We start from the raw sequence: 19,662 nt of genomic DNA, 5'->3' as shown, positions 1-19,662 counted from the left end.
CTATATGGTGATATTAACACACTGAATGTGAGATTTTATGATGAATATCGCCGAACAAGATTGCTCCTGGAGAGTGAAAGTGAATTGTCTGCGAATACGTTTCCTTTCGAGTTTCGTATATAGTCATGTACGACAATCGCGATAACAAAAGAAAAATCCTTAGGAAGTTCTTTGCTATTATCTGTTTGTTTTTATTGTGTCCGCAAATGAAGCATAAATTGCTTTCGCAATTATATTTTGCGTAGCTAGCATAACGATTTCTTAAAAATCACTGTTTAACTTTGAAGACAGTGTATAACTAATCAACTTATGCAGCTGTAAGCTTGAATGTCTAAGTACCATACTTAAAGAAAGCTTACTTGAACATTGCGTCTTTCCTATTTGGCAATTACCAACTCGTAGGTGTAGTCCACCGCTGGAAAAGATAATTACTCCTGCCACGCATATGCATGAGTGAGGCTGTGCAGGGCGCAGAGGTAAGAGGATCCACCGCGCTGGGAAATTGTCGCCCTGATTCACGAAGCATAATCAGGGGTTGAAGCTATTGACGTCCCACTACCTGGCCCGGAATTTTCACTGAAAAGGCTGGCGTGAAGAAAGTGGCGATGTCAAAATTACTGTTGCCTAATCGGGAGCATCCCCATTAGATTATATGGCAGTCGGGTCAGGCGACATGATGTCGTGGATCGGAGTAAAAAGGCCTTGCGCTATCCAAGTGGTGTTGGATTGACTGCGCCAGTAGTGACGTCGTTGCTCCCCGTCACAGCCCAGCGCGCGCGCAGCAGTATTCCTCCGGCTCCGAAATGGGTAGGCCATGCGTCAGGCGTACTCCTTAGGAGCAGGCAGAATTCGATCAGCAACGCTGCGCGCAGAACCTGAAACGAGCTCGCCTACGCCGTGTGGATGCTGGAGCCCGGGCACGAGAACAGGCTCGTGCAACCGAACGCAAGCAGCAACTGCGTACCGAGGATCCAGCATCCAACCAAGCCTTCATTTAATGATCTGTAGAGACTAACCCAGTAATAAACACCGGGGCCACACGTTTCATCTTCGCTGGTTAACCATCTGTACGGTGTACCTGGGCGGTGATATCTTATGTTGTCCTGTTGGCTTTCAAGTCTCAGCAGCACGCAGCAACGCTGAACGCATTCGAAACAAAACTATAAGGAAAAATGAATTGATAAGACAGTGCTATTACAACATGAATAGTTTGCCGTTTATGTCATGTGCGAATTAGTTGCTAATTAATATAGTGTACAGAGGAGTGCAGTTGAAATTTCTCAACAATATGTGTGGAAGATCATGTCGCGTGACGCGTATTTTCCCCCATAATCTTTATTTTTACAGCGAAGGGGTATATGGCTAGCCGATTCGTCCATCCGTACGTCGCCTGTACGCCGAAAGCTCCTTCGGCGCAACCCCATGCACATACACGAAAAAAAAAAGAAAGAGAGGCGCGCGATTGGCTGCGCCAGTAGTGACTTCGCTGCTTTCCGTCACAGCAGAGCGCGCGCAGCAGTTTTTGTCCGGCCCCTAAATGGGTAGGTCACGCCTCATAGTCATACGTACTGCTGAGGAGCAGGCAGCTTTCGATCAGCAACACCGCGTGCAGAACCAGGAACGAGCTCGCCTACGCCGTGCCGATGCTGCAGCCCGGGCACAAGGACAGACTCATGCAGCCGAGTCGCAGCAGCAACTGCGTACCGAGGATCCGGCACCCTAATAAGCCGTCGTTTAATGAACCGTCGAAACACCGGGGCCACAATTTCAGCTTCCTTGGTTAACCACTGTACGGAGTGCTTGGGCGGTGACATTTCTTTTAAAGTTGGCTCTTGCAGATTATCAAGCACATTCAGTGGGAGGAGTACACCATTCTACAAGCAATGTATTGAATTCTGGGGTGGTGCGTGCCAAAACCACGATTTCTTTATGAGGCACGCCGTAGTGGGTGACTCCGGATTAATTTTGACCACCAAGGTTACCATATGCCCGCGATGCATGGGACACGGGCGTTTTTGCATTTTGTCCCCATCGAGATGCGGGCGCCGCGGCCGTGATTTGATCCCAAGAAATCCTGCTTGGCAGCGCAACACTAAATCCGCTAAGCCACCACGACGGGTGATACAAAGAACGCAAAGATATGACTGTTTGCTCATTAGTTGGTTTGTTGCGCCTCATATAAAACACAACCTAACTTCCAGTTATCTTGAAGTGCAAATAATTGGCTTTACGTTCCATTAGGCACGTCGAATAGACCCTAATTGAGCTTGATAAAACAAGGTGAGCGCAGAAGCTTAGACGCAGAATCTTTGCGTAAAGACGACTGTTTCGTGACGTACGTGGCTGTGAGAAAATTTCGCTGGTGTTCGGCGAAGGACACTTTTGTTCTAAAAAGTTCGCGATGCATCCATTCATTGTAGGTGACTGGTGACACTAATGCAATTAAATAGCTTTCTTCCCTCAAGCGTGTAATTACTAACGGTATTATATGTTATGATGATCAGTGTATCCCCATATGATATTCTCGTCTTTCAGGGAGTGTGAGAAACACAATTGCGAAAACTAAATCGCTAAACTAACTCTGTATTGGTTTAACCGGTGCCCACAAAAGAATGGGACACTCAAAGCACAATGATAGCGGCAAGTACAGTAAGCGATCGTCGAAACTTGATCAGCGGGTCAAGCACGTGGCTTTTACACTTGACTTGTCGAAAGTTTCAGAGTAATGGCTGGTGCCCGCGTGCCTCGCAGGAAGTACTGCACAATTCGTGTCGCGCATACAATGTGATTACACAAGGATGGGTGACAAGAGACGACGTGTAGAGCCATCGACAGTATTCGAGATACTTCCAATACATGTAGGCGCGTCCAGCGCCGAGCGATAACGTTTAACATTCAGTAGCCGGCGAAAAGCGGTCACGGGAGAAAGATGAACAAGTACACGTGTCAATATAAGCACTTTGTCCGTGAGTAACGAAACCTTATAGACACATCAACAAACACAAAAAGTACCAGTCCGGCTGCCAAACACAATACCGGCAGGTACCACGGCATAATATATCTTGTATTTACTGCACCCCTCTTGAAATCCCGTAGCAACCGCCACTACCCCTAATGCCCTGGCTGCAAATTTTTTTTCCACTGGCTGTCCATCCAGTGGAAGCACTTCACGGGGAGGTCTCTATTGCGGATTGAGCGCTATGTAAGAGTACATATACACTTGAGCTAACTTGGCACAATTCCTTTGGAGGTATTACCCAAAATTTAGCACATACCAATATTGCCTACGCATTGTCTAACTTGTCTGCTTGCACACATACCCAGTGCCGCACACCCATCGAGCCAACCTGCCTACTAGGTCAGCAAGCAGCGAGTAGCCAGCCGTCTATTTCGACACATATACAGTGGCCTACACTCGTTGCTCCGCAAGACAGGAGCCAGCACTTTACATCATGCCCAAGCTAGTAGACAACTTCAGTCACTGGGTATGTGAAAGATGCTAGATACATACCACAAACTTGGCGAAGTTCCAGAAGAATGCTAATCAGCAATAAAAGTCCTACGTGCTTTCAAAGCTACCCTACTTGCATTGAATAAGCTATAATTACCGAGCTCCCGCCATCTATTTCTTCCATACCCGCAAAAGTATTCAAGTGGAGGCTTTTACAGTACAATGGAAAAGGAGGCCACGTTCCGTCGCCTGTGGGCGATGTTTGCTCAATCCCACAGACAAGTTTAAAGAAGCATGTTTATCGCACTGACAGACGCTTCAACGATATGTTAGGCGTCTGTCATATGTGCATTGTATTATCACAATAACGCGCATTTTGCTGTACAATGTCATATGTGTATTTGAAACTGTCGCAGCTGTGGTTGAAAGCCCTTGCTTTATCAATGCGTAGTGTTGAAAAGCATAGGACGAAACTAAGCCCTGTATCTTGCCTCGTTGCAACACTGAAATTGATGCCATGACATATACTCATTACCACAGCCGGCGCCGTAACCTAATCATAAAAGAATAATGGTTCAGGTAAACTAAGTGCGGTTGGAGAACATTAATGCATATGCACTTTTGTACACCGTAATACTTATACGTTACAGAGTACTAGTACGTAAGATTCTCGTGACTAGGGAAAACGTGGCTGCTATATTTTCCAAGATATCGTCCAATTCATTTTGATAAATAGACGGACAAGCATTGCTTAGTTTAGTATCAATTTAGAAACGTTCGCGGCCTCATTGATTGTCAAATAAACTGGCACTCGCCTAAGGTTCAAAAGGAAATAAAACGTATAATAATGTTTTGAGACCGCTATGGGTCACCTGTTCACAATAAAGATGAGCGCAAGAGAGAGGCGATTATTTTTCTCTTAGGTAGAGCAGACCGCGCATGTATATCTCGGGGAGATCATCCCTTGTCCGGTTCATCACGGTTCTACTCGTTTCAATATGTAAGGATTCTCAGAGCAGTTTTGAAGATAGGCGATTCTCTGTCGCCAATATACTCGCAGCCTCCCGATCAATGATGTGATTAGTGGCGTGATGATCCGCCAAGGCGTTTGAACTTGCATTCTCCTTCCTGACGCAGTACTGGTGCGGCAGAACCCTTCTTTTAAAATTCCCAGCATCAGCTATGTACGGCGCGTCAGAACTGTTGCACGGAATCTTGCAGACTCCCCCTGGAAACCTTGATCTTTCCAAATGGTCTTTCACGCGTACGAGCTTCTATTTTTGTTTGTTGGGGCACGTGTTGCGATTTTTACGCCATATGTGCCAAAAACTCTTGCCAGTGCCTCACTGATGCCACGCGCGTAGGGTACAGCCACTCGTTTCTGCTCCTTTTTTTCTTATTCCCTTGCGTTAGCAACTGCAGAGTGCAATGTGCCGGGTAGCTCTTGTTGGAGAGGTCTTTCTTTACCACGGCTAGCTCTTGCTGGCTCAGTCCAGGGTCCGAGCAGATGCCCAATGCGCGAGGGTAGATTGAAGCGGCAACTGAGCGTTTCTTTCCCATAGGACGCGCAGAGTCGAACCACGGGTATCGACCCATGTGGATCGGCTTCTGTTATGCACTGGTTGTACATAGCCTTGGTTACGCTGGTTGTGATACACTGGTTGTGATACCCTTGGTTGAACGTCTTGTGAGGACGTCGAGGAAGGCAATCTGTCAATCGTTTTCTTCTTCAGCGGTGAACTCGATACTTGGCATAAAAGAGTTAAAATGCTGAAGGTGGAAGGTGTTGGCCACGAATCACTCAAAAACAGTCCTCTATGTATCAAAACAATTTTTAGAGGTGTTGTACGAGGATATCGCAGAATTTTTAAGTGCGTCTAGGGCGACCTCTGCACAAGACTACTCTTACAATCTTCACGTACTCAAACGACTAGAAACGCGATTGACCGGGCACGGGGCAATCTCTCCGAGATGTAGATGCGCACTCTGCGCCACCTAACACATAAATAATTGCCCCGTCTTGCGCCCTCTTCATTGTTAACAAGAAACCCGCAGTGGTCTCGAAATGTCATTATATGTTTTATTCCCTTTTGAACCTTGGGCGAGTGCCAGTGTATGTGAAAATGCATCGCACGTGCATGACGAGTTTTCGTCAAACTTTGGACTATCGGCCTCACTGAGTTTCTTATGTTCTTTTTTTTCTTTTTTTACAGCCAAGTAAGTATTAGCACTGCCTTCCTGCTTGTGAAAACAAAATAGCTGCGCTGTTCTCGAAACTTCACGTAGAGTACACTAAAAGCAGGGAAATAAAGAAAGCCATAGGAGGTGGAGTTACAAAGGTTTCAATATTGGCAAAACATTGAAAAACATGGCGGCGCTGACATCAATTCAAGATGATTAAAGTGGTTATGCAATTAGCAAGCTATATTATAGTGGGCGTATAATTGCTGATTATATGTTTGATATTCTGTGACCATTATTTTTGCGTTGGCATTCTTGCGGTACTGTTTTCAGTACGTAACCGTTGTCCCGCCTAGCTGGCTCAGTGCGTTGTCCGTAGTCGAAAAGACAGCCCTTCATGCTGCTTTGCAGAGTAAACAGTGTTCAAAACCAACCATTAGAAAAATTTGGATCGCTGAGTATATGGCAATGAGTGCATACGAGCCGCTCTTGAACATCTTTTAGGCCGACATGGGTAACTGTAGAGTCGGAATTGGGTAGGTGTCTGCTCGAACACTCTTCTACGTCGACTCACAGCACTGGGCGTGTAAAGCTTTGTCTGCGCTGATCTTCAACGTACAACTTTGATGCGAACTTGGGTCACCGGGTATGTGCCAGTAGGTGGGTGACACTCTTCATATGAACATTGTTAACGCCAACTTGGGTAACCAGGTATGCGCCAAGGGGAATGCGGCATTTCTACAATCACGAAAAAGTCCCCATAAATTTCTTCACTGCTAAGCGGCATCGAACCAACGTGACAATGATTCCTCAAGGACAGCAACCCGACGCACTTGCAGGCTGCGCCACAGTGCACTGCGTATGTTGTTCGGCCTTTCGATGAACCTCTCGCCAACTAGGGTCACTAAGTATGCGCCACTCATTGTGCGGGGAAATTGTGCGGGTCACTCATTGTGCGGTTCCACTCAATCGAGGAACCGATTCTCAGCGTTCCCAGGCGCCAGCATGGCACGCTTCCCCTCTCGCAGGCCACGCGTGGACATCGCGGACGCGCCACTAGATAGGGCAGTGTGTTTATAAGGAAGCGTGACAGAGCAGCTTGACTGCACCGTGTAGCGTCTCAGCGTTCGCACGCAGCGGTGCGGTATGCATCTCGGAGGCCATGCGCGCATTCCGCCGTCGCACTGCTAGATAGCGCCCAGATAGCGCCGAACTAAATGCGAAAGAGGAGTCTAGCTGCAGTACATGTCTCGCAGATAATTCGTTTCGACGGTGGCGATACCTTGTGACACTGTATTGATTGAATGCTAAACGCATTACCGTCGACAGTGATCGTGACATGGGTTTTGCTGATTTTATGAAGAGCGGCACATGACCAGTAGCACATATTCAGAGATTCAAGGTGGCGTCAAAGACTTTCATTGAAGAGCTCCAGACACCCAGCGGCATATCTTCCCTGGCACATACTGTGATGACCCTAATATGGGGGCAAAGGTTCGTGTACTCAAAAGGTTCTGACGGTTCTCTTAGGCGGAGCCTCCGAGAACTCAATTGAGGACAAAGCCGTTCGTTTCGACCACACACACACAAACGTGTAATGGAACTAAAGAAGGCTAAAAAATAAATAGAAGAAAATAGCAAACATAAAAGAAACACTCAAATACACATCAAGACACACATTTGGGGCTAGTACGGAGCTAAGTAGTGCGCGAGTCCGGGCTTGCCAAGGCGGCAGGGGATACACAACAGTCTCGACGCGGCGATGCGGCGACAAGCTGACGAAAGGAGTGGCGCTGGTCTCACCAAAGGTCGTGGTGTACGTTGGTTGACCGGGCGACCGGAGCTGGCCAGCTTTGGCTCGGAGAAGTAAAGCGGGCGGCTCGGTGGCACGAGCAGACGGCGGCGGCGTTCTGGCCGGGCAGCTGGGTGTAGAGCTCGGGCCCGTAGCCCGACTGCTCTTGTCCTGCCTACAGGCACAGAAGCTCACCGGCCTTGAGGAGCTGGCGGCACGCTCGGGTAGACGGGCGACGCACAGGAACAGGTTGGCAGGAGGCCCCGGTCGGGTGAAGTCCTGGTGGCTCGGGTCCGGAACCCGACGGCCCGTCTTCAACGCCCGCTCCGGTGGTTGACCTCATCCTGCCATCGCTTCCTGGAACTCTCCTGGCGTCTCCCTTGCGTCTCCCTGCGTGTCCTCTCGTTCTGCCAGCGCACCACGCTTTTTCTTCTGGTCTGGCCGATTTGGCATTCTCGGATTGGCTGCCCGACGCCCCGTGGTCTTTTCTAATTGGTTGCTTTTCTTCTTTTTGTTGTCTTTCATGCGCCGCGCGTTCTCGTGCCGGACGCTCTTCGGCGTCGTTGTTTTCCTTCTTCCACCTCGGCGCGCGTGCACTCAGTGTCGTCTGCTCTTGACCGTCGCAATCACAGGACCATGTCGCGCACCACACATCACACATACCCAGGGACGCTTACGTAATGCTCTTAGGCGTGCTAGGAAGCCAGCGCGTGGCCGATGGACAGGGAGAATGCGCAGGCGTCACAATTATAAGTAACCCAAGTTCGTGTCAAGGTACATCCGTTGAACACTGGCATGTGCCCAATGGCATATACTCAGTGACACAAACCTTGTAGCACATACTTCCTAGCACATAACCCGTAGCACATACCCAGCGACACAAGTCGGCACAGCGCTGTAGCACCCACCCAGTTACCGAAGTCGGCGGGAAAGAAAAACGTTCAGACCCATGGATACGAGAAAGTGCGTCAAGTATCAAAAAAAGCTTCACTGGCCGACTACATACTGTGGCAATGAAGGCGCGACAGGTGCAAAGAATGCGCAAGTAACGGCGTCCCTGGAAACAGTACCACGTTCCCATCCGCGTTTGTTGAGACTCGGGAAGAGAAAAGATAAATTTGAGTTTTACTAAAGCACATGAAAACGAAATACGCCATTGAGTGCTAAATTTGAATATTTGCACCTTATATATTGTTACGTCCAAGCGCGTCAAAGGGACGCGGGGATCAAGAAGAGAGGGGAAGAGGAGAACGAAGACTGTGCAGCGGCCATTCCTGTCGTTCGTAGCCTGCCGTTCCTGCTCTCACACGCCTGAATAAACCCCTTTTCCCCGTGCTTGTAACAAATTGGTGGACGGTGCGGGGTACACCTCGTAACCACGGAGCCTACGCTGCTACAACTTCGCCGAAGCCGTCGACTTGCCGGACTTCCGCCACCATCACCTGACATGACTGAATACGCCTGCCAGATTCCCGAAGGTTCTGACGCGGCTTCAAGGCCAGCACCTGGCGTTCCGTGGCAATACTACCGGGTGCCACTCACTTTCGGAGGAAAAGCCGGAGAAGATGTCGACGAGTGGCTCACAAACTACCGAAGGGTGAGCCGATCTAATGGTTGGAACTCGACCGCACAGTTGTCAAATGTTGCGTTTTCCCTTACCGACACAGCACTCGTCTGGTATGAGAATCACGAAGACACGCTCACTTCATGGGAGCTTTTCGTAGAGGAGCTCAGAGCGTGTTTTGGAGACTCTAGCGCAAAAAAGAAACGCGCCGAACAGACGCTTTCGCAAAGAGCTCAGATTCCCGGCGAGACCTGTACGACTTATATCGAAGAAGTGCTGAAACTGTGCAAAATAGTGAACTCTCAAATGTCTGAAGAGGACAAAGTTGGACATTTGTTGAAAGGGATAGCCGAAGACGTCTACAATTTTTTGATCGGCAAAGAAAGCTTGGATACCGTGTCTGACGTCATTCGCCACTGCAGGACCTTTGAGACGCTGAAGATGCGACGGATAATACCGAAGTTTGGTCGCCTGGCTAATGTCACAACGGTGGCAAGTGTAGACCCGAGTTCGTGTGTTGACCTTCCATCAACAATACGGCAGATTGTTCGCGAAGAGTTGCTCCATCGGGAAGAGATGTACCGTTGCACACCCGGCATCGCTGGTGCGTACTTACCACAAGAGATGCGAAACACGGCCGTTTCGACCGCATGGCAACCCACGGTTCACTCAGCGACCGTCGAGTATAGGTCTACCCCACAAACGAGAGGGACCCTGAGCTATCAAGATCATGACTACGACCAACGCCCTCGCCGCACGCACGCCTCCGGGCGGCCGATGCCTGGCCATGATGAATGGGACCCACCTGCTGGCTATGCAGTCGACAGCAACATGCGTGACTACGTGCAAGAACATCGAAATTTGCGGCATCTGCCGGTGTGTTTCCAATGCGGTGTCGCGGGCCACATAGCGAGATTTTGCAATCGTCGCCCAAGAACGTGGAATCGTCGATCGGGGTCTTCAACAAGGACCACACCTCCTACGAGGACAACTCAACAGCCATGCGCCACCTCTTGGTCAGCTGGCGTCCCTCCTGGCAACGATTACTGGCAGAGAAGCTTCCGGAGCCGCTCACCGGCATCTGACAGGAGTTTGACGCCACCGCCAACTTCTCGTGCACCGCGTTTACGTCAATCTCCATCGCCAGTGCGCCGCTCAGCCTCGCCTTCACAACCGGAAAACTAGCTAGCGCGGCCGATGGGGGTGAGGTCGCTCGACACGTGCTATCGACAGAAATGCCCCCTGCAGTTGCTATGATTAAGAACAAAGTGCATGTACTTGTGGATGGTGTTCCTACAATGGCTTTAGTGGATACCGGGGCAACTGTATCCGTAATGAGTCTCGGTTTTAAAGGTCGGTTGGGGCGCAAAGTTGTATTTGCGTGGGACCAGGCTGCAACGTTTTGTGGAGTGAGCGGCGAGTCATTGCGCCCTGTTTGTGTGTGCACTGCTGAAGTGTCCTTGGCTGGTGGAGTTTTCGCGACGGAGTTTGTAGTTATTCCCCGATCGACGCACGAAGTGATTTTGGGCATCGACTTTTTGCGGCAGTGTGGTGCGACTGTTGATTGTCGCACGGGGGAAGTTTGCGTCGATGGCCATGTTTCGTCCGGGCTCTTAGAGGAGACTTGCAGTCAAGGTGAACTTTGTGTGTCTGCAGATACTGTTGTGCCTGCGTCCACCTCGGTGTGCGTGCCGGTTGTGTGTCGCGGTGCAGTTCCAGACAGTTTCGATGCCTCCGTAGAGCCAATGCATCTAAATTGTGTGAAGAAGAACGTTTTTGTCCCTCATTGTGTGGTATCCATCGGCAACGGGCGTGCTGGCTTGTGGACGGCCAACTGCTCGGCAGAACCCGTCCTGCTTCCAGACGGCTTGAAACTCGCCTACTTTACAGAATACACGTCTTCGTCCGTAGCCGTACTAACAGACTCGCCGTGTGAACCTGCTGACCTTCGCCAAGTCTCAGACAAAAAGCTTCTGTCTATGATAAACAAGTCGCTCAGCACAAGGGAGCGCCATACCGTGGTGGATACGCTTTCTAAGCATCTGTCAGTGTTTGACTTTGCGCAGCCGGACAAAGCGTTCTCGATTCCCGAGTCACGAACGCGCCATACTATCGATACGGGATCTGCGCGCCCGATCAGGCAAAAGCCTTATCGCGTGTCGCCTAACGAGCGCAAGATAATCGGGGAACAAGTGAGTGACATGATGAAAAATGGGATAATACAAGAGTCCTCGAGTCCTTGGGCAGCTCCGGTCATACTCGTCAGAAAAAAAGACGGTAACTGGAGATTTTGCGTCGATTATCGAAGATTAAACGCCGTGACTAAGAAGGATGTCTACCCGCTGCCCCGGATTGATGATGCAATCGATTGCCTTCATTCGGCCTCTTATTTTTCTTCAGTGGACCTGCGCTGAGGATATTGGCAAATCCCGATACACCCGACAGACGGAGAGAAAACAGCCTTCATAACCCCGGATGGATTATTCGAATTCAATGTGATGCCATTTGGGTTGTGCAACGCTCCAGCAACCTTTGAAAGGTTCATGGACACCATTCTGCGTGGGTTAAAATGGAACATCTGTATGTGCTATCTTGACGACGTTGTTATATTCGGGCGCACATTCAATGAGCACAATACGCGCCTGGATATTGTCCTCGACTGCATCAAAAACGCCGGCCTGGTTCTGAACTCCAAGAAATGTAAATTTGGTGACCGTCAAACCCTTGTGCTGGGTCATCTTGTTGACAAAGACGGTATCCGACCTGATCCCCTCAAGACGGCAGCTGTCGAGGCATTCAGTGCACCGCAGTCCGTGAAGCAACTTCGTAGTTTTCTGGGTCTTTGCTCTTACTTTCGCCGATTTATTCCTGGTTTTGCTGACGTCGCTTATCCTCTGACAAATCTGCTACATAAAGACGCACGGTTTGAGTGGACACCCGAGTGCGATTCTGCATTTCGTCAGCTGAAGTTCCTGTTAACCTCTCGACCTATCCTTCGCCACTTCAATCCTACTGCGCCGACAGAAATCCACACAGATGCTAGTGGCGTTGGTCTGGGTGCCGTATTGGTCCAACGCTATGACGACCGTCAGCACGTGATTGCTTATGCAAGCCGCTCATTAAGCAAACCTGAACGGAATTACACGGTGACAGAGCAAGAATGCCTCGCTGTAATCTTTGCGGTTCAGCGATTTCGCTCGTACTTGTACGGACGCCCATTCCAAGTCGTCACAGACCACCATTCCCTGTGCTGGCTCGTGAACCTTCGCGACCCTTGTGGTCGCCTTGCGCGCTGGGCTTTGAGGTTGCAGGAATATAACTTCACTGTTTCCTACAAGAGTGGCCGAAAACACGCGGACGCAGACTGCCTTTCCCGTATGCCGCTTGCCACGACGGACTGCGACGCAGACGATTTTGATCATCTCGTCGCTTCTGTGACACCCGCTTTTCCAGATATCGATGCGTTCAAAACAGAACAACGGACAGACACTAAATTGGAGCCACTCTTTACTTCTGCCCATTCAAGTGCAACAAGCAGCTACTGTGTACGTGACGGGCTCCTGTACAAAAGGAACTACTCAAGCAAGGGTGCACGTTTCCTTCTAGTGGTGCCGGAGCGTCTCCGGCCAGCAATCCTTCAGGCTATGCACGATGACCCTACCTCCGGGCACTTAGGCACTGTGCGCACACTTTATCGCATTCAAGAACGCTTTTACTGGCCCCGGATGCGACATTCGGTTGAGTTTTATGTCGCCAGCTGCATACAGTGCCAACGTCGGAAACGCCCAACCACTGCCCCATCTGGTCTCCTTCAACCTGTGCCGCCTTCCAGCTCACCCTTTCGGCAAGTTGGAATTGATCTGTTAGGCCCTTTTCCAAAGTCATCTAAGGGGAACCGCTGGATAATTGTCTGCGCCGACTATTTCACACGCTATTGCGAGACGGCGGCTATACCATCAGCAACTGCCACCGAAGTGTCGCTTTTCTTACTTCACGCTATTGTTCTACGACATGGACCACCAGGGGTTATCATAAGCGACCGGGGACGTCAATTCACGGCGGATATAGTGGAAGAGCTTGCGCGTTTGTGTCACTCGCACCTCAGGCACTCGACGCCATATCATCCGCAAACGAACGGCCTCACTGAGCGCACTAATCGAACGATCACAAATATGCTTTCCATGTATGTTGCGTCCGATCACAAGAATTGGGATGAAGTTCTACCGTTTATTACTTACGCATATAACACCGCCAAGCACGAGACAACCGGCTACAGCCCCTTCTTCCTTCTATATGCTCGGCCGCCCCGGTATACGCTCGACACTGTCCTCCCTTTTTACCACCACGACAATCCTACGGTCGCCGATACGCTGTGTCTCGCTGAAGAGGCTCGGAGACTTGCGCGTCTTCGGACTTTGGCATCACAAGAAAACTCCAAAGCCCGCTACGACGCATGACATCGGCCAGTTACATATAACCCTGGTGATCTCGTTTGGCTTTGGACTCCCACAAGGAAGCGCAGTTTGTGTCAAAAGCTGCTGGCAAACTACGATGGACCGTATGTTGTCATCGACAAAGTCAGCGAAGTGAACTATACTGTCGCGCGCCTCACGAACACTGGTAGACGTTCTGCTAGGACACACGTCGCGCATGTCGCACGGTTGAAATCATGCACGCCACGACAAGCTAGTTGACTCGCCCAGGGGGCTTTGTCTGCGAGGGGAGGTATGTTACGTCCAAGCGCGTCAAAGGGACGCGGGGATCAAGAAGAGAGGGGAAGAGGAGAACGAAGACTGTGCAGCGGCCATTCCTGTCGTTCGTAGCCTGCCGTTCCTGCTCTCACACGCCTGAATAAACCCCTTTTCCCCGTGCTTGTAACAATATATACAAAATTAACTGATTACAATTAAAATTGCCTGATTGATTTGGCGAATCGGGCGTGTTGGTACATACTTGAAAAGGCGGCAGCGCAAAAAAGAAAGACATGGACAGGTCAAGGACTAGCGCTGAACTTCCAACAACATGATTGTGAATAGTTCACGAAAAATACGTGCTGTCTGAGCCAGGGGTTATCATCTACGCGTGCGTAAATATGCCAGCTCTATGTCTCCAAGGGTGATGGGGGCCATACTGATACATCCCTGCCCAAGTCAAGAGATCCGTTCAGATTCTGCGGTTTCCCGTGTCAGACGCGTTCTACTCCTCTTGATAACGAAAGTGTTTTCATAGTTCGGCGAACAGTCCTTGCGATTGAGACAATTACTTGAGAGCAAACATTCAAAATCTTTTTCTTCTCGCGCATTTTCTTTCGTTGTTTGCGTGCTCCCTTAACCTATCTTTAACACATCTCCCAGTTTGGCCACCGTACGCTTTTCCGCACCTTAAAGGAATTGTATAGACCTCACCTTCTGCGCATTCAACAAAAGACCACCTGTGCTTTGTGCCGCCGTCACGCTGCTGGGTTACCGCTGAGTCGGTCAACCTGCAAAGCTTTGACAGCTTGGGGGGGGGGGGGGGGGGGGGCAGAATACACGACTTGTACGTCGTAACGCTGGGCCACCTTCTTCAGGTTGTGCGATAGCGTGTGACTGTAAGATACCACGGCTACTTCTGCCTACGCTGTGCTCGAGCTGCGCACGTTTGCGGCTTTTTGCGCATCTTTTTGAGAAGGCCCACTACTACCGAGATGCGGAGATGCTGAGGGTACCCGGCGCTCAGCAGTTTTTCGGCTTGATAATTGAACGCATCTGAGATACAGTGCTGGCAAGATTTGCCAAGTGCGTTCTTTAGGCACAACGGGGCAATAGCTCGTTTAACGAGCTTAGTGTGGGTGGACTTGAAGCGAAGACGTGGTTTGTTCATGCGGTTCATAGCTACAGCAGACACCAACGCATTTAAACCGGAACCGGATATCAGAAAAACTCAGTGGCCTCCACTCTGTGAAGAAGGATGGCCAGCGTAGCTGTGTATGCGGGCACTTTAATGGCGAACTGCACTACCGCCGTGGATCGGCCCGGCATTGCACTATCATCGGAATCGGCCCAGGTATGGAGAGTGCCTAGCGCCTGCTTCACCTCCGCCGCGGGTAGAGCCGGTATTGCATTATCTTCAGCATCGGTCCACGTATGGGGAGTGCATACCGCCTGCTCCACCTGCACCGCGGGTCGGCATGGCATTGCACTACCTTCGGTATCGGCCCCCGTATCATCATCATCAGCAGCAGCAGTAGCAGCCTGGTTGCGCCCACTGCAGGACAACGGCCTCTCCCATACTTCTCCAACTACTCCGGTCATGTACTAATTGTGGCCATGTTGTCCCTGCAAACTTCTTAATCTCATCCGCCCACCTTCTGCCGTCACCTGCTACGCTTCCCTTCCTTTGGAATCCAGTCCGTAACCCTTAATGACCATCGGTTATCTTCCCTCCTCATTACATGTCCTGCCCTAGCCCATTTCGTTTTCCCGATTTCAACTAAGATGTCATTAACTCGAGTTTCTTTCCTCAGCCAATCTGCTGTCTTCTTATGCCGTAATGTTACACCCGCCATACATGCTGCCATAGCTCGTTGCGTCGTCCTCAATTTTAGTAGAACCCTTTTCGTAAGCCTCCAGGTTTCTGCCCCATGCGTGAGTACTAGTAAGACACAGCTGTTATACACTTTTCTCTTGAGGGATAATGGCAACCTGCTATTCATGATCTGAGAAAGCCGGCCAAATGCACCCCAGCCCATTCTTATTCTTGTGATTATTTCAGTCTCATGATCTGGATCCGCGGTCACTACCTGTCCTAAGTAGATGTATTCCCTTACCACTTCCAGTGCCTCGCTACCTATTGTAAATTGCTGTTCTCTTCCGAGTCTTTTAAACATTACTTGAGCTTTCTGCAGATTAATTTTTAGACCCACTCTTCTGCTTTGCCTCTTCAAGTCAGTGAGCATGCATTGCCCATGTATGGGGACTGCTTAGCACCTGCTTCACCTCCACCGTGGGTCGGCCCGGCAGTGCACTGTCTCCAGGATCGGCCCACGTATGGGGAGTTTTTTGCTTACGAAGCCAACGACACGAAAACTTCCTTGGACGGTAGAAGTATACAGCTTCGCTGTAAAATCTGATTTGGCCATTCACTGGGAGTTCATGCGTTAGGTCAAGAGGGCTAATTCCATCTTTGAACATCGCCAACACCTTACTGCTTTCACATTCGATGGTCTGTGCTTCACAATTTAAAACAACAAAAAATCATCGACTAAGCGGTAAACATTGAGTACATTTTCGCCTGGAGGCTCAGGCATGCATGAGATGCTAGAAATCAGCAGGTACTAAACCACTAAGGAGTGGGGCAATGCAGTTCCCAATGCTTACACCCTGCTTTTGGGGAGCGTGGTGTTCCTTCAAACTGGATATACGCTGACTGTAAATAAACGTTAAGAATACTAAAAACCGTGAGCTGAGACCCCAGTTGCATTTTGAAAAGGAATGAAGCTACATTTGTCGATAGAATGCCGAACGCATTCAAGAAATAGGTTCTCGGCTAAATAATGAAATAGCTATTTATTCTCAATTTAAGAAGCCTGACAGATTTTGTCAGCACTAATGCTTCAAAATTCTAAAGCGTGGTTAGAATTGCTCTCCATGAAAGGGTCGTCTAGACATGAAACCTTAAGATGATGTTGCCGGAAAAAGCAACAGAGTGCTGCCATATTCCAGATTCAGAGACAGTCGTCCTTGTCGGCACAACAACCTTGTACGTTTTCACCCTAAGAAAGATCTTTAAAAATTAATCTTGCTCTTATCGACCGCATTCACAAGGTGGGAAAGGTTTAACCTGTCACAGTTTCATTTCGTGACACCTCAGTTTGCCCAACGGTACCCTACAGCACGAACTGAACACAGAGGAGACAACTTCGCTCGATTTCGATAGGGAAACCACCCTCTTCGTGCAGCGGTAAAACACGGAGAAAGTGTTCACGCCGAAAGTATTCTACAGGTGTAAAAGTCAGGCTCAATTCTGAGTTCTTGCAGCGGTTACGCACATCAACACCTTCCGAGACGGAGCGTGCTCTTGCCACCGCCAAGGCACGACGAGACACCTGTCGCACAAAAGGCAGCTGTTCCAGCCTTGACTCCCTGCGTGGCACGGGCAACAAGGACGTAGCATACTTCGTCTGGTAAAGTTGCATCCCCTACTATGTGCGCGTTGCATTGTGACTCCCGCGTACTGGCACGAGACCGTAACTCCCAGTCTGCGCAGCATCTGTTGCTAGAAGAACTCCGTTGTTTGGTGAGAAAGAACGTGAAAGGCACGAAAGTCACGTTGGTGTGAGGAAATGTGCGTCCCACTGCAGACTTGTACACTCAGAAGACCTCGATACACACGTGCTTGGCGTCTTCCCTCAGACCGCAAGATCTTGACGGCCCGTATTCCATGACCGACAGAGGGCGGGAGTCCACCAAACAACACGCTGATTTCCTTATGTAGACGCTTAGCCCGGAGACAGAAAGTGAGTTCCCGAGCACGGCATACTGAAACCTCTATGCGTGAAACGGTATCGCATGGGTCGAACGGAGTAGAAGGCGAGAAAGAGCGCTTTGTACGAGAAATAAGCTTGATTATTGTGGAGAATGGGGCGTGTACGTACATATTTGCAAAAGCGGCAGCGCTCAAACAGAAGACACGGACGGAGACAAGACGACAAAGACGAGCGCTGAACTTTCAACAACATGATTGTGAATCGTGCAATGTGAAAAAGGTGGCCCAGTATTACGACGTGCAAGTCGTGTTCTTTGCCCCCCACAAGTTGCCAAATCTTTGCAGGTTGATACCAACCAGCAGCGTTACTGCTACACAAAGCACAGACAGTCTTTTGTTGAATGCGCAGGAGTTATGGTCTATGAAATTCCTTTAAGGTTCGGAAAATTGCACGTTGGCCAAACTGGGAGATGTGTTGACGATAGGTTAAAGGGGCACGCAAAAACGTATAAAATGCGCGAGAAGGAATAGATATTGAAGGTATGCTGGCAAGTCATCGCAAGGACTGTTGCCCAATCTTGAAAACACTTTCGTTATCAGGTGTAGTAAAACGCATCTGAAATACGAAATCGCAGATAGTGAATGGATCTCTAGACGTTTGGAGGGATGTATCAGCATGGCCTCGATTACCCTTGGAAACAAAGAGCTGGCATATTGACACATGCGCAGATGATAACCCCTGGCTCGGACAGCACGTGTATTTTCGTGAACCATTCACAATAATGTTGTTGGAAGTTCTAAAACGACTAATTTTAACGAACGGTAGCAAACGTTCACTTTCCTTGAAAAGCTGGTATTATTTAAATCAATTTTATATAGATCTGCAGATTATTGAGGCCTAAAAATACTGTTCATCTGTTACAATCAGAATAAATTGGCCCATATGAGTCACGCTTAAATGAAAGAGAAACACGTGCGCCTAGTGTATAAGGAAATTCTACCATCGGAGAAGTTATAGACAGCACTAAGCCAAGAAGGGTTGAGCAACAGCTCTTACCGCCTATGGAAACCTCTTAGAAACACTTCCAGGAGATGGAGAGAGACAGCGTAAACGGAGAGGGACATTTATTCCAAGGGAAAAGGTCAGAAATCGGGAGTTGCAAGAGACGTGCAATTTGGCGTGCCTGCCGCGTTCAGGTGGTTCAGGCATAGATACACGATGATTGTAAGACGCCGATTGTTGAATGGTGCTATCCCAGCTGCCATCATGTTTTTTCGCTTAGGCAACTGTAGTTCCCGCTAAAGTTTATTTATAGAGGCTCTCTCCAATGCTATAGCTCGTTTCGTCAAAAGAAAAGTGCAACTTTAACATATAATTAGTTATTGAAGAAAGTATTTGTATTACAGGAAGCGTTACTGAGTCAAAAAGTTCTCAATCAAATATAAGATAATAAGCAGACCCAAAAGATGACAAGTAATTATTTACACGTAATTTCTTACGTGCTAATCTGGGTAAATTTGACTTACTTTTCTTGTTTTCTCCTCGGTGTTTGCGCAAATGCAAAACGGTCACGAACGGAAGCTACGCTGATTGAGTATCTGTTCCAAGAAATTGAAAACTATGCAAAACGCTGCCGGTCTATTTTGTTCAGCACCATATTCACAGAAGCTACCCCATGGTGTCTTTCTCATCACTGCCACAGCATGTTGTCCGCAAGCACATTTGCAATAAAACGTGCTTACGTGCAGGAGTACAGGAAAAAGATTGAAGAAAATGTTGGATGGATTAGAAGTCTTCAGTAAACAGATGATTCAAGGAATATAAAGACCCGTGGTCACAAGACCTAGATTACGTAGAAACGCGTCGTGCCTGGCTGATTTAGAAACCCCAACAAACTATCCGAGTGAGGTGCATGACAATACTGAAGTCTAATTCCTCACTTTTCTTCTACTGAAGGCAGCCAAAATTCATCGTGGTATTAAAAAGGCAGCAGATGCTCATCTATTGCGCCGCTGGTTCAGTGACGACCTTGGCAAATTTTCACTGAGACTGGCTTCGATTTTTTCGCTTGAGTATTTACCTTGCTGTTGCACTTCCTGTGCCTGTGAGTGTTTAGTCGGATAACAGAGTTACATTGTGCCTATTACGGCGATCGCCTATTTTGGCGCGTTCGTTGCAATAGTTTTTGCGATTGTGCTCTATTTTCT

This window comes from Dermacentor andersoni, chromosome 3 (genome assembly GCF_023375885.2).
Source record: "Dermacentor andersoni chromosome 3, qqDerAnde1_hic_scaffold, whole genome shotgun sequence".
Taxonomy (NCBI): domain Eukaryota; kingdom Metazoa; phylum Arthropoda; class Arachnida; order Ixodida; family Ixodidae; genus Dermacentor; species Dermacentor andersoni.
The sequence above is the reverse complement of the archived record's forward strand: the minus strand, read 5'-3'. Positions refer to the sequence as shown.